The 14790-nt window shown below is 41.8% G+C and overlaps 1 pseudogene across 1 annotated transcript in view; it reads left to right on the top strand.

Annotated features, from left to right (window-relative positions):
* LOC308244141 (protein SPT2 homolog) overlaps positions 1 to 14790 on the top strand; it is a 34839-nt pseudogene that overhangs the window by 19928 nt on the left and 121 nt on the right. Inside the window, exon 2 of the transcript in view lies at positions 14378 to 14790. This exon is cut by the window's right edge and continues 121 nt beyond it. The product of the transcript in view is annotated as a protein SPT2 homolog (transcript). The remainder of the gene's footprint in view (positions 1 to 14377) is intronic.

The following is a 14790-nucleotide window of genomic DNA, read 5'->3' as shown; positions in this document are numbered from 1 at the left end:
TAACAGTCTTGTCAATTAATTTCTTCCTCGGTGGGGTGCCATTCATAACGGCTTAGTGTGTGAGGGGGTGTCTTAGTAAAGTTACATTTTCTGCACCTCTCCCCAGAGCAAGTAGTGATAGTAGATGTATTTGGTCTTTTACTTCCCCCTCCTTTGGTGTCCATGTTAGCCAGAAGCCTCTTTTTAATTTTACACACAAAGGAGCTGTGGTTTGGTTCTGTGTCATACAAAAGGGAAGCTAGGTGGTGATAACCATGTAATTATATAATTTGTCCATATACTTCCTTGCCCGACCTGTGGTCCTCCTGGGTGACCAAGGTGTTTGGTGTTATTGGTGACTACATTAGGCGGGGGATCAGCCCATATAAGGGGTCTTACCCATGGAGGGTCAGGAGCATAAGTCCGAAATACTTCCCCATTTGCCCCGGTAGTATTACCGCACAGCTGATGACTGCTAGCAGGGCAAGAAAGACGTTCTCAGGTGTTCTTGGGGTTCTGGTCTCCTCACAAATTCGCTCAGCTTTCTGGACCATCTTCTTCACCATCCCCCAGGTGACCTCTGGGCTCCAATCCACAAAGGAAAGACAAATTATGATAATTTTTATATTATACCCCCTTATTTGTCTCATCCTCCTCCCACTCCTTATCTTCAATGGGTTGCTTGGGGCTGCTGCTATCTGTGGCTGGGGTAGTCGATTGTCTGCAGCTGTAAGGCATGGCTCCAGGTGCAAGGTCCTCATTAACCTGGCCAGTTCCTCCCTCAGATCCATGTTGAAGTTTAATATTTCTTGTGGGAATCCACATGGGCTTTGAGAAATTTTCTGGAAATGTACAAGCATAGCCTTGACCAAATGTTAACAGGGGGTTGGGACCCTTCCATAAACCAGACTTGGGATCTTTCCATTTAACCAGACCATTTTCCTTTGGTTTATTCTGACACCTATTTATTTCCATGGGTGTCTTGCCATCGGCATCACAAGTGAAAAAATTTAAAGTAATCAAGGCTTAGTGTAGTCTACCTACAGGCAATTTCTCCATATTCCCCCTTTTCTGTTTTTCAAGTTGGTATTTTAGCCTATGATGCTGGTGTTCTATAATTGCCTGTCCCTGCAAATTATATGGTATTCATGTAATGTGCTGAATTTTCCACTTTTTACAAAATTGCTGGAAATGACACGTTGTGTAAGCTGGTCCATTGTCAGTTTTAATGGTTTTTGGAATGGCCATGAAGGAAAAAGCAGCTAGGCAATGATTAATAACCTGTTTTGCCATTTCTCCTGTAGATGCAGTAGCCCATAGGCCCTTTGAAAAGGTATATACAGAGACATACAATGCCCCAAGGTTTCCAAAAGGAGTATAATGTGTTACATCCATTTGCCAGATATGTTCCCTTATCAATCCTCGAGGGTTAATTCCTGTATTAGGCCCTTGAGGCAATTGTAACATGCAAGTGGGACATTCTCTGATAATCTGTTTTGCCTGCTGTCAAGTGATTGAGAATTGTTTGGACAACATTTTGGCAGGCTGGTGTAAAAGCTGATGAGATTCTGAGGCCTGTTTAATAAAGCAATCAATTGATTAGCATGTGCAATTCCTTTTGTTATCTGGCCAGGTAATACACTGTGAGCCCTGATGTGAGTGTACAATCTGCTGAACTTGTTTCAATAGTAAAAAATAAACTTTGGTCACTGAGCCATTTTAACAGAGCAGTTTCAATTCTATTCACTAGGCCCACAGCATAAGAAGAGCCAGAGATAATATTAAGAAGCTCTTGGAAATCCTGCAATGCAGCCTTAATAGCCTCTAATTCAATTCTTTGTACAGAAGTATGACTGGTCAGCATGACTCGGTCTGAATTCATTGTATGTTAGGCAGCTTTACCATTCGATGATCCATCAGTAAAAACAGTTAATCCTCCAGGAATAGGTTCCTGCCTAGTATTTTTTGGTATAGAAAGGGGGTATAATATAAAAATTGTCGTAATTTGTCTTTTCATAGGTGACAACTAAGTTCCCCTGAATATCCACTTAGTGCAATTTGCCAATTCAGATCAGTTTGAAATAATATTTCTAATTGCTTCCCAGTGAGGGGAAGGTAAATGCATTGGGGTTCTTCTCCTCTAAGCTGCCTGCAGCGCTTTCTAAGTTGAGGTATCAACTGAGCCATAAGTTCTATATATGTAAAACTGTATACAGTTTTAGAGGATTGATGCCCTAGGTCGACCCATTCAGTAAGAGCAGGAGAGTTTTTTGGAAGATGACTCTAGTGGGACTATTTGCAGTAGGGTTAATCTGTCCCAATAAAGGCAATTCAGGCTCTACCCATGCTACTTGGGCTGAGGGGATTGCCTGCTCAATTCTTAGCAACTCCTTCCTAGCTTCATCTGTTAAAGTTCAGGATGAGGAAAGATTAAAGTCACCCCTAAGTATATTAAATAAATTTGTCACTTCTCCTGTAGAGATTTTCAGATAAGGTCTTAACCAGTCAATGCCCCCTAATACTTTTTGAAAGTCAGTTAAAGTTTTAAGGCAATCTTATTTCCACCTTTTAAGGCCTAATACATTGGTTTTCAATTATGGTTCCCAGATATTTGAAAGGTGTTTCTTTCTGTACCTTTTCTGGAGCAATTTTTACATTGACAAGGTCTGCTCTTCCCATGGACTTGCTAAGAGCAAGTCATCCATGTAATGAATAATGTAACATCAGGAATATTTGTCCCTTAAAGGCTGAACAGCTTGAGCTACATATTTTTGACACTAGGTGGGGCCATTGGCCATTCCTTGAGATAAAAACTTTCCATTGATATCTTTTCATGGGTTCTATATTGTTCATAGCTGGCACTGAAAAAGCAAATCTCTGTTTATCTTGAGGGGCCAAGGGAATGGTGAAGAAACACTCCTTAAGATCTACTATTATAAGAGACCAATCTAGAGGGATTTGCAAAGGCGCTGGGAGTCCAGGCTGTAAAGTTTCCATGGTATGCATAGTAGTGTTAACTGCTCTAAGATCATGTAACAATTGCCATTTTCCTGCTGCCTTCTTAGGTATAGTAAATATAGGTGTATTCCAAGGACTATTGGAAGACTCTACGCTCTATTTTTTCCTGTTTTAATTCATGAATATGACCTAATTTCTCCTTGGTTAATGGCCACTGATCCACCCATATAGGTCTATCATCTTTCCATTGTATAGGATCTGCATGAGGGTGAGGAGATTGAGCGGTAACCACTCCTCAAAAGGTTGATATCCTAATCCTCGTCTTCCTGAGTTTCCTTTGGCTAGGATGGGCTCTTTAATTCCCTGATTATTTTTTCCTAAGCTTTGACCAGTCTGATATCCCATCTGAGTTATTAAGTGCTGTCCTTTGCCGGTAATAATAAAAGCTTGTAAATCTTCTAAAACATCCCGGCCCCATAAGCTGTCTGCAATCCCAGAGTCTATGTAAAGCTGAAACCATCCTGTCTGTCCTTCTTCATCTTGCCACCTTAACACTGCAGCACTGCGTTGTGTATTATCAGGAACTCTGACCCCCATGATAGAGCTTATAGCTTCTACCATGGACCAACTTGGAGGCCAGAATTCTTTGCTGATAATGCTGACATCCGCTCCAGTGTCTATTAAACCTTTAAACCATTTTCTCTCTCTTCTTAAATTAATCATAGGATGGGTTTTGCTAATTTCATGTATGCAATAGATATCTGAGCTTCCAAATCCTTGTGTTGCTCTTTTCCTATTTATAGCTTCGCCTTGCTGAATAAAAAGTAGAAGTAGTATCTGAGCAATTCTTTGTCCTGAAGTAATTTGCATAATATGATTATATTCTAATATTACCTTAATTTCTCCCTCATATTCTGAATCTATGACTCCAGGCAGAACAGTTAGTCCACTCAGAGTTTTTCCACTTCTCCCTAAGATTAATCCTAAAGTTCTTGGTGGCACAGGTCCCCGGATTCCTGTAGGAACAGCTTGCCGAACCATAGTGGGGGTCAAAGTGACCGCTATATTACTGTTAAGAACTAGGCCTGCACTCCCTGGAGTGGCTCAGATGAGGGAGTCCACTGTGGGCCTTGCAGGGCAAATTGCCCCTATTGATGATGGGGCTGGGGGGCCGTTTCCCTGTGGTTGGCCATTCCCTATGTCTTGATCTAATGGCTGCCCGTTTTTATGAAATATCGATCTACATTAACCAACCCAATGGTTTCCCTTCTGACTTCTAGGACACAGAGAGGTTTAATCTGTTGATTGAATTGGGAGGCAGAATGCTCACACCTTTCCCTAGATCGCCACCTTGTGTCCTTCTTCGTTGCTTACATTCTTTTTTAAAATGTCCTGTTCTTCCACAGTTATAACACCTTTTATTCCCCACTGTTACAGTGAGTAAGTTTGCTTAAAAAGTGCCTGACCCCACATTCTGACATGCTTGAATCATTTCTGTAACGGTACTATTTTTTTCTCAGAGGGGTCAGGCATTTCTTACAATCAGCATTGGCATTTTCATAAGTTAATTGCAGAAGTAAAATGTCTCCTGCTGTTTCATGTTGAATCTGTCATCTCACTGCTTGAGTGAGGCAAGCTACAAAGTCAGAAAAAGACTCTGTAGGCCCCTGCATACATTGACTAAAAGCTCCTTCAGGGTCCCCTTTTGATGGTAAAGCCCACCAAACGCTTCTTCCACAAAGTGTAATTTGCTCAAATGCCGGTTGCACATAATTTAGCTGATTTTGCATGTCATTATATTGTCCCAGTCCTTTCAGCATTTCCTAAGTTATTTGAGCATTCAACCCACAGTTTGCATGGGCTTGCTCCTGACATTTGTCCAAAAATTCTTCCTTCCATAGTAAATAATCTCCTCCGTGAGCTAGAGAATACCAGTCATAAGGAGCTAAGAATGCTTCAGAAATATTAGTCATAATTTTTCCAGTGAAAGAGCTATAGGACCATTCTGCACTATGCTTTCACTCGAGACCTTTATCATTTTAAAGTCAAATTTTTCATGCTGTCTTATTATATGATTCATGAGCTGTGGGTCAGCTACTTGTATAATAGGAAAAGCAAGTTGGTCCTCCACCGTCATGTCCTTTAATCTTTCTCGGATAGCTCTTTGCATAGGTGATTCTATTAATGGTGAATTAAATGTTTCAGGATTAGGACATGGAGGTGTAGGGGACCATGAAGGCCATTCCTCCAGTTTTTCTTTTGCTCCTCTTTAGGAGAGGAAGGTGCAAGGGGAGGGGGTTTATCCTCTTTTGTTTCTCTAAAAGGCTCCAGCAAATGCAATACCATGTTCCACAAAAGAAACAATTTGGAGGCAAAATTTTCCCCTGCTGCTGAGGTTTTTTCAAGTTCTGACTAACTCTTTCCCAACATTCAACATCTAATGTACCTTCTTCAAGAAACCAGGGATTATATTCTATAATAACATGCAAAAACTGTAAGAGAATACCTTCTGGCACTTTAATTCCTTTATCCTTAAGCATGCACACCAAAAGTCTACAATAAAGCTTCTCCCCTTTTGACAAATTCTGCCCCATTAGCCTGGCTAAAAATAGATGTTCCCACCCTACTTACAGATCTCGACTTCTGCAGCTGGCCGTGGGCTTTGCATGGGGCGAATTTCCCCACCAATTCGGTGAATTCTTTTTCTCCACCTTGCTGGTTAAACTTTGTTTTTCTACTCCAGGCAAATCTTCTTCTCTGGATATCCATCATTTGAGGTGCCAGATGTGAGAGTCCACGTCTCGCATGGCTCAGGGTTCGGGATCTGGAGAAGGGCCGTGGTCAAATGATGAGACAAGACAAGAAATAATAAATTGGAAGCAATGGAGGGGCCAGGCGGAGAGTCCAATGCAAGAGCAAGGACTTCACTGGAGCCCAGGCCCTGCCAGCCTTTTATTCAATTTTAGATACACATATTGCCCTTAGTCAGGCAGGCAATTCTGGTAACAGAAAGACTATCTTAAAGGTCAGTAAATATTAGTAAAGATTTACTTTGAGACTCTTTGTTCAGGAAATTGCTTGAGCCACCATTGTCTCAGCTATACAGTCAGTGCATAGCTTTGGCCCTTGCCAGAGCTCAAGTTTCACGAGCCTTCTGCATTCCTTGTTTACACTTTTCTGATAGGGAAGGCAATGGGAAGCTTCCAATATCTCTCCCCTTCTCTTTTTCTTAATAAATACTGAAAAGTGAATGCCACCTGAAGGGTTCAAGTCCTTTTAAGACTCTTCATTCCACATCTGCAGACTAGAAATAAACATAAGAGTAAAAAATGAGATAAGCAATAATGGTTATGCTGAGAGGCAAATGTAAGGAGATCCAGAGGAAGAGATTAAATTCTTTCATGTCTTTTTCAAATTTCTGCCAGACATCTAAGGAATTAGTTTGTAAGTTTGCCTGGGATAATTGTACAATGTGCTGTTGTAATTCTAAATTATCAAGGGTTGTGTTATCTTTACCCCAAGCACCAACGTGATTTTTTATTAATTCCCAATAGGGAATGGGGGGTGGGGGGTAATAACACAAACTTGGGAAAAATTATAATGACACTACAAAGATATTCTTTGCTCTACGCTGTGGATTTTATCACCCTTCCACAAGACTGTAGACTTTAATGCTGATAATTCTATCTCAAACTGGCTATCAATTCTTTTTTGTATAGACCGGTTGTACAAACTGAAAAGTTTGATCAGTTTGTACCATGGATGAAGCAGCAATGCCCACAGAAGTAAGTAACGTTACGAGGGCACAGAGTCCTGTAATTAACATTCCAGGAAATCTTCTTTTGTCTTTTTAAGATTTTTACCAGATCATGTAACATTTAGTAGGTTTGATGAGATTCCCAAGGCTCGGTTAGGTTAGTAGGAAACTAAGCAAAAGCTGGTTGTTTTAAAATCATGAGGGAATCCTTTTGGAATGTAAAATTAATACAATGGGATAGTGTGCAGCCTGTGTATGACACCTCATACAGATGGCTTGTAATAATAAGGTGCATCTGGATGGGGCCTGAGAGGAGTACAAACGGATCAAATACACAGGCGGTGGCAAATACTGTCTTATTGGGAGTTCCCCATAAGATATGAATGGAATTATCTGAGCTATAGTTAAAACTATACTCTTTAATAGGTGCAAGTGCAGCAGCTCATTTCCATTATGTATTTTGTAGGGGCCAATTGTCATGTTGAAATTGAGATCTAACAAATCCTCCTCCATGCCATGAAATGGAGTGATTAGCTTCAACATATAGATAGGATGCGTTTTCCTTCCATTTTAGGGTACGATTGTTACTAAATGCAAACCCATAGGGGCTCCAATCCACAAAGGAAAAACTGTTATTAAGTTTGCTGCTGGTGGGGTGGTCACTATAACAGTCTTGTCAATTAATTTCTTCCTCGGTGGGGTGCCATTCATAAGACTTTTTACATAACGGCTTAGTGTGTGAGGGGGTGTCTTAGTAAAGTTACATTTTCTGCACCTCTCCCCAGAGCAAGTAGTGATAGTAGAGGTATTTGGTCTTTTGCTTCCCCCTCCTTTGGTGTCCATGTTAGCCAGAAGCCTCTTTTTAATTTTCACACAAAGGAGCTGTGGTTTGGTTCTGTGTCATACAAAAAGGAAGCTAGGTGGTGATACCCATGTAATTATACTTTGCCCATATACTTCCTTGCCCGACCTGTGGTCCTCCTGGGTGACCAAGGTGTTTGGTGTTATTGGTGACTACGTTAGGCAGGGGATCAGCCCACATAAGGGGTCTTACCCATGGAGGGTCAGGAGCATAAGTCCAAAATACTTCCCCCTTTGCCCCGGTAGCATTACCGCACAGCTGATTACTGCTAGCAGGGCAAGAAAGACGTTCTCAGGTGTTCTTGGGGTTCTGGTCTCCTCACAAATTCGATCAGCTTTCTGGACCATCTTCTTCACCATCCCCCAGGTGACCTCTGGGCTCCAATCCACAAAGGAAAGACAAATTACTACAATTTTTATATTATACCCCCTTATTTGTCTCGTCCTCCTCCCACTCCTTATCTTCAGTGAGTTGCTTGGGGCTGCTGCTTTCTGTGGCTGGGGTAGTCGATTATCTGCAGCTATAAGGTGTGGCTCCAGGTGCAAGGTCCTCCTTAACCTGGCCAGTTCCTCCCTCGCATCCATGTTGAAGTTTAATATTTCTTGTGGGAATCCACATGGGCTTCGAGAAATTTCCTGGAAATATACAAGCGTAGCCTTGACCAAATGTTAACAGGGGTTGGGTTCCTTCCATAAACCAGACTCGGGATCTTTCCATTTAACCAGACCGTTTTCCTTTGGCTCTTTCTGACACCAGTTTATTTCCATGGGTGTCTTACCATCGGCATCAGAAATGAAAAAATTTAAAGTAATTAAGGCTTAGTGTAGTCTACCTACAGACAATTTCTCCATATTCCCCCTTTTCTGTTTTTCAAGTTGGGATTTTAGCCTATGATGCTGGCGTTCTATAATTGCCTGTCCCTGCGAATTATATGGTATTCATGTAATGTGCTGAATTTTCCACTTTTTACAAAATTGCTGGAAATGACAGGTTCTGTAAGCTGGTCCATTGTCAGTTTTAATGATTTTTGGAATGGCCATGCCAGCAAAAGCAGCTAGGCAATGATTAATAACCTGTTTTGCCATTTCCCCTGTAGATGTAGTAGCCCATACGCCCTTTGAAAAGGTATATACAGAGACATGCAATGCCCCAAGGTTTCCAAAAGGAGTATAATGTGTTACATCCATTTGCCAGAGATATGTTACCTTATCAATCCTCAAGGGTTAATTCCTGAATTAGGTCCTTGCGGCAGATGGGACATGCAAGTGGGACATTCTCTGATAATCTGTTTTGCCTGCTGTCAAGTGATCGAGAATTGTTTGGACAACATTTTGGCAGGCTGGTGTAAAGCTGATGAGATTCTGAGGCCTGTTTTAATAAAGCAACCAATTGATTAGCATGTGCATTTCCTTTTGTTATCTGGCCAGGTAATACACTGTGAGCCCTGATGTGAGTGTACAATCTGCTGAACTAGTTTAAATAGTAAAAAATAAACTTTGGTCACTGAGCAATTTTAACAGAGCAGTTTCAATTCTATTCACTAGGCCCACAGCATAAGAAGAGCCAGAGATAATATTAAGAAGCTCTTGGAAATCCTGCAATGCAGCCTTAATAGCCTCTAACTCAATTCTTTGTACAGAAGTATGACTGGTCAGCATGACTCGGTCTGAATTCATTGTATGATAGGCAGCTTTACCATTCGATGATCCATCAGTAAAAACAGTTAATCCTCCAGGAATAGGTTCCTGCCTAGTATTTTTTGGTATAGAAAGGGGGTATAATATAAAAATTGTCGTAATTTGTCTTTTCATAGGTGACAACTAAGTTCCCCTGAATGTCCACTTAGTCCAATTTGCCAATTCAAATCTGTTTGAAATAATATTTCTAATTGCTTCCCAGTGAGGGGAAGGTAAATGCATTGGGGTTCTTCTCCTCTAAGCTGCCTGCAGCGCTTTCTAAGTTGAGGTATCAACTGAGCCATAAGTTCTATATATGTAACCTCAGTTTTAGAGGATTGATGCCCTAGGTCGACACATTCAGTAATAGCAGGAGAGTTTTTTGGAAGATGACTCCAGTGGGACTATTTGCAGTAGGGTTAATCTGTCCCAATAAAGGCAATTCAGGCTGTACCCATGCTACTTGGGCTGAGGAGATTGCCTGCTCAATTCTTAGCAACTCCTTCCTAGCTTCATCTGTTAAAGTTCAGGATGAGGAAAGATTAAAGTCACCCCTAAGTATATTAAATAAATTTGTCACTTCTCCTGTAGAGATTTTCAGATAAGGTCTTAACCAGTCAATGCCCCCTAATACTTTTTGAAAGTCAGTTAAAGTTTTAAGGCAATCTTATTTCCACCGTTTAAGGCCTAATACATTGGTTTTCAATTATGGTTCCCAGATATTTGAAAGGCGTTTCTTTCTGTACCTTTTCTGGAGCAATTTTTACATTGACGAGGTCTGCTCTTCCCATGGACTTGCTAAGAGCAAGTCATCCATGTAATGAATAATGTAACATCAGGAATATTTGTCCCTTAAAGGCTGAACAGCTTGAGCTACATATTTTTGACACTAGGTGGGGCCATTGGCCATTCCTTGAGATAAAAACTTTCCATTGATATCTTTTCATGTGTTCTATATTTTTCATAGCTGGCACTGAGAAAGCAAATCTCTGTTTATCTTGAGGGGCCAAGGGAATGGTGAAGAAACACTCCTTAAGATCTACTGTTATAAGAGACCAATCTAGAGGGATTTACAAAGGCGCTGGGAGTCCAGGCTGTAAAGTTTCCAAGGTATGCATAGTAGTGTTAACTGCTCTAGGATCATGTAACAATTGCCATTTTCCTGCTGCCTTCTTAGGTATAGTAAATATAGGTGTATTCCAAGGACTATTGGAAGACTCTACGCTCTATTTGTTCCTGTATTAATTCATGAATATGACCTAATTTCTCCTTGGTTAATGGCCACTGATCCACCCATATAGGTCTATCATCTTTCCATTGTATAGGATCTGCATGAGGGTGAGGAGATTGAGCGGTAACCACTCCTCAAAAGGTTGATATCCTAATCCTCGTCTTCCTGAGTTTCCTTTGGCTAGGATGGGCTCTTTAATTCCCTGATTATTTTTTCCTAAGCTTTGACCAGTCTGATATCCCATCTGAGTTATTAACTGCTGTCCTTTGCCGGTAATAATAAAAGCTTGTGAACCTTCTAAAACATCCCGGCCCCATAAGCTTGACTGCAATCCCAGAGTCTATGTAAAGCTGAAACCATCCTGTCTGTCCTTCTTCATCTTGCCACCTTAACACTGCAGCACTGCGTTGTGTATTATCAGGAACTCTGACCCCCATGATAGAGCTTATAGCTTCTACCATGGACCAACTTGGAGGCCAGAATTCTTTGCTGATAATGCTGACATTCGCTCCAGTGTCTATTGAACCTTTAAACCATTTTCTCTCTCTTCTTAAATTAATCATAGGATGGGTTTTGCTAATTTCATGTATGCAATAGATATCTGAGCTTCCAAATCCTTGTGTTGCTCTTTTCCTATTTATAGCTTCGGCTTGCTGAATGAAAAGTAGAAGTAGTATCTGAGCAATTCTTTGTCCTGAAGTAATTTGCATAATATGATTACATTCTAATATTACCTTAATTTCTCCCTCATAGTCTGAATCTATGACTCCAGGCAGAACAGTTAGTCCACTCAGAGTTTTTCCACTTCTCCCTAAGATTAATCCTAAAGTTCTTGGTGGCACAGGTCCCCGGATTCCTGTAGGAACAGCTTGCCGAACCATAGTGGGGGTCAAAGTGACCGCTATATTACTGTTAAGAACTAGGCCTGCACTCCCTGGAGTGGCTCAGATGAGGGAGTCCACTGTGGGCCTTGCAGGGCAAATTGCCCCTATTGATGATGGGGCTGGGGGGCCGTTTCCCTGTGGTTGGCCATTCCCTATGTCTTGATCTAATGGCTGCCCATTTTTATGAAATATCGATCTACATTAACCAACCCAATGGTTTCCCTTCTGACTTCTAGGACACAGAGAGGTTTAATCTGTTGATTGAATTGGGAGGCAGAATGCTCACGCTTTTCCCTAGATCGCCACCTTGTGTCCTTCTTCGTTGCTTACATTCTTTTTTAAAATGTCCTGTTCTTCCACAGTTATAACACCTTTTATTCCCCACTGTTACAGTGAGTAAGTTTGCTTAAAAAGTGCCTGACCCCACATTCTGACATGCTTGAATCATTTCTGTAACGGTACTATTTTTTTCTCAGAGGGGTCAGGCATTTCTTACAATCAGCATTGGCATTTTCATAAGTTAATTGCAGAAGTAAAATGTCTCCTGCTGTTTCATGTTGAATCTGTCATCTCACTGCTTGAGTGAGGCAAGCTACAAAGTCAGAAAAAGACTCTGTAGGCCCCTGCATACATTGACTAAAAGCTCCTTCAGGGTCCCCTTTTGATGGTAAAGCCCACCAAACGCTTCTTCCACAAAGTGTAATTTGCTCAAATGCCGGTTGCACATAATTTAGCTGATTTTGCATGCCATTATATTGTCCCAGTCCTTTCAGCATTTCCTAAGTTATTTGAGCATTCAACCCACAGTTTGCATGGGCTTGCTCCTGACATTTGTCCAAAAATTCTTCCTTCCATAGTAAATAATCTCCTCCGTGAGCTAGAGAATACCAGTCATAAGGAGCTAAGAATGCTTCAGAAATATTAGTCATAATTTTTCCAGTGAAAGAGCTATAGGACCATTCTGCACTATGCTTTCACTCGAGGCCTTTATCATTTTAAAGTCAAATTTTTCATGCTGTCTTATTATATGATTCACGAGCTGTGGGTCAGCTACTTGTATAATAGGAAAAGCAAGTTGGTCCTCCACCGTCATGTCCTTTAATCTTTCTCGGATAGCTCTTTGCATAGGTGATTCTATTAATGGTGAATTAAATGTTTCAGGATTAGGACATGGAGGTGTAGGGGACCATGAAGGCCATTCCTCCAGTTTTTCTTTTGCTCCTCTTTAGGAGAGGAAGGTGCAAGGGGAGGGGGTTTATCCTCTTTTGTTTCTCTAAAAGGCTCCAGCAAATGCAATACCATGTTCCACAAAAGAAACAATTTGGAGGCAAAATTTTCCCCTGCTGCTGAGGTTTTTTCAAGTTCTGACTAACTCTTTCCCAACATTCAACATCTAATGTACCTTCTTCAAGAAACCAGGGATTATATTCTATAATAACATGCAAAAACTGTAAGAGAATACCTTCTGGCACTTTAATTCCTTTATCCTTAAGCATGCACACCAAAAGTCTACAATAAAGCTTCTCCCCTTTTGACAAATTCTGCCCCATTAGCCTGGCTAAAAATAGATGTTCCCACCCTACTTACAGATCTCGACTTCTGCAGCTGGCCGTGGGCTTTGCACGGGGCGAATTTCCCCACCTATTCGGTGAATTCTTTTTCTCCACCTTGCTGGTTAAACTTTGTTTTTCTGCTCCAGGCAAATCTTCTTCTCTGGATATCCATCATTTGAGGTGCCAGATGTGAGAGTCCACGTCTCGCATGGCTCAGGGTTCGGGATCTGGAGAAGGGCCGTGGTCAAATGATGAGACAAGAAAAGAAATAATAAATTGGAAGCAATGGGGGGCCAGGCGGAGAGTCCAATGCAAGAGCAAGGACTTCACTGAAGCCCAGGCCCTGCCAGCCTTTTATTCAATTTTAGATACACATATTGCCCTTAGTCAGGCAGGCAATTCTGGTAACAGAAAGACTATCTTAAAGGTCAGTAAATATTAGTAAATATTTACTTTGAGTCTATATGGTCAGGAAATTGCTTGAGCCAAACTAAACAATCACTGCATAGCTTTGTGCCTTGCCAGAGTTCAAGGCCTTCTGCATTCCTTGTTTACACTTTTCTGATAGGGAAGGCAATGGGTAGCTTCCAACAGTATGAACTTGTGGAAATCAAGGTAGTGAGAAGAAAAAAAAACACAGAAAAGTGGCCCATGATTGCACAAGAACTTAGGGAGTGAAAACTTCTTGAATGAAGACATATGAAAAAGAAGCCTGAAGCAGACGCAGGACTACCTCTGACCATAATGCTGCCCTGTAATACAGAAAGTTTGGGCACAAAACCTAGCAGAGTTTCCAAGGACAAGCATCCTTCTCCAAAAGGTACTCCCCTTCCTCATGCTGAGAAGAAATCCAGACCCAGCACAGATAATAAGAAACATTTAGGTTTGTTTTCATCCAAATCCATGCCAGGAGAGAGGACCAAAGAAGGATCTAGCAACTGTTCCCAAGCCTCACTTTAGAAGGACCATGACAGGCCTGTTTTCAATAGGGCTGGAAAAACCCACTTGAGCACCTTTTTATCCCGTGTTCCAAAGACTTCTGCTAAAGGGACTCAGAAATCTGTTACTGAGCACACAACCAAAAAATCTCTTCTCCATCCTAGCCATTCCAGACCTGAACCTGTGGTCTCCCCACATAAGGCTAGGAGTCCAGGTGTCAGGCACTCAGGCAGCAGCTCCAGCCTAGCTCCTGTGCATCCCATCACAGGGAGTCTTCAGCCTATGGTTAGTTCTGGCTCCGTGCCCAGGCCCCAGAATGGCAGCTCCAGCTCAGGACCTGAGCGATCAATCAGTGGGACCAAGAGGCCAGCCAGTGACTTAAATCCTCCTGGAAGGACAGTCAGCAATACAGGTGGCTCTGGATGACCCATCAGTGGCCCAGGTGGTTCTAGGAAGTCAGTGGTCAGTTCTGGTGACTCTGGGTGGCCTGTGCACAATCCACATAACCGACGACCAATGAGTGGCTCAGTGCCCCCAGGCGGTCAGTCAGTGGCTCTGGGCAATCAGTAAGTGGCACAGTTTCAGCTGGACAGACTGCCAGCAGTTCAGGCCCTAGAAGACCAGTGAGAAGCTTGGGACCTGGGTGAATAGTTAGTAGCTTAGATCCCCCCATAAGCTCAAATGCACTTTTGTGTCAGAATCAATATCTTCTAAGAATATCATTACCCGGCCCACCAATAGACAGATGAATGGAATGAAGCCTTCTTTAGCTGGCTACAGATCTGCCCAACGTTCTCAAGGGTTTCCCTTCCCTGGTGGTTACAAAAGACAGTGAGAATATGAAGAGGAAGAAGATGAGGACTATGATTCCAAAATGGAAGATTTTGTCAAAGATGAAGGAGAATCTCAGGAAGAAATATCTAAGCACATTCTTTGGCTATGACAAAAAAA

Source organism: Plecotus auritus (genome assembly GCF_963455305.1).
Source record: "Plecotus auritus genome assembly, chromosome: 3".
Taxonomy (NCBI): Eukaryota; Metazoa; Chordata; class Mammalia; order Chiroptera; family Vespertilionidae; genus Plecotus; species Plecotus auritus.
This window is presented reverse-complemented; position numbering and strand designations above follow the sequence as displayed.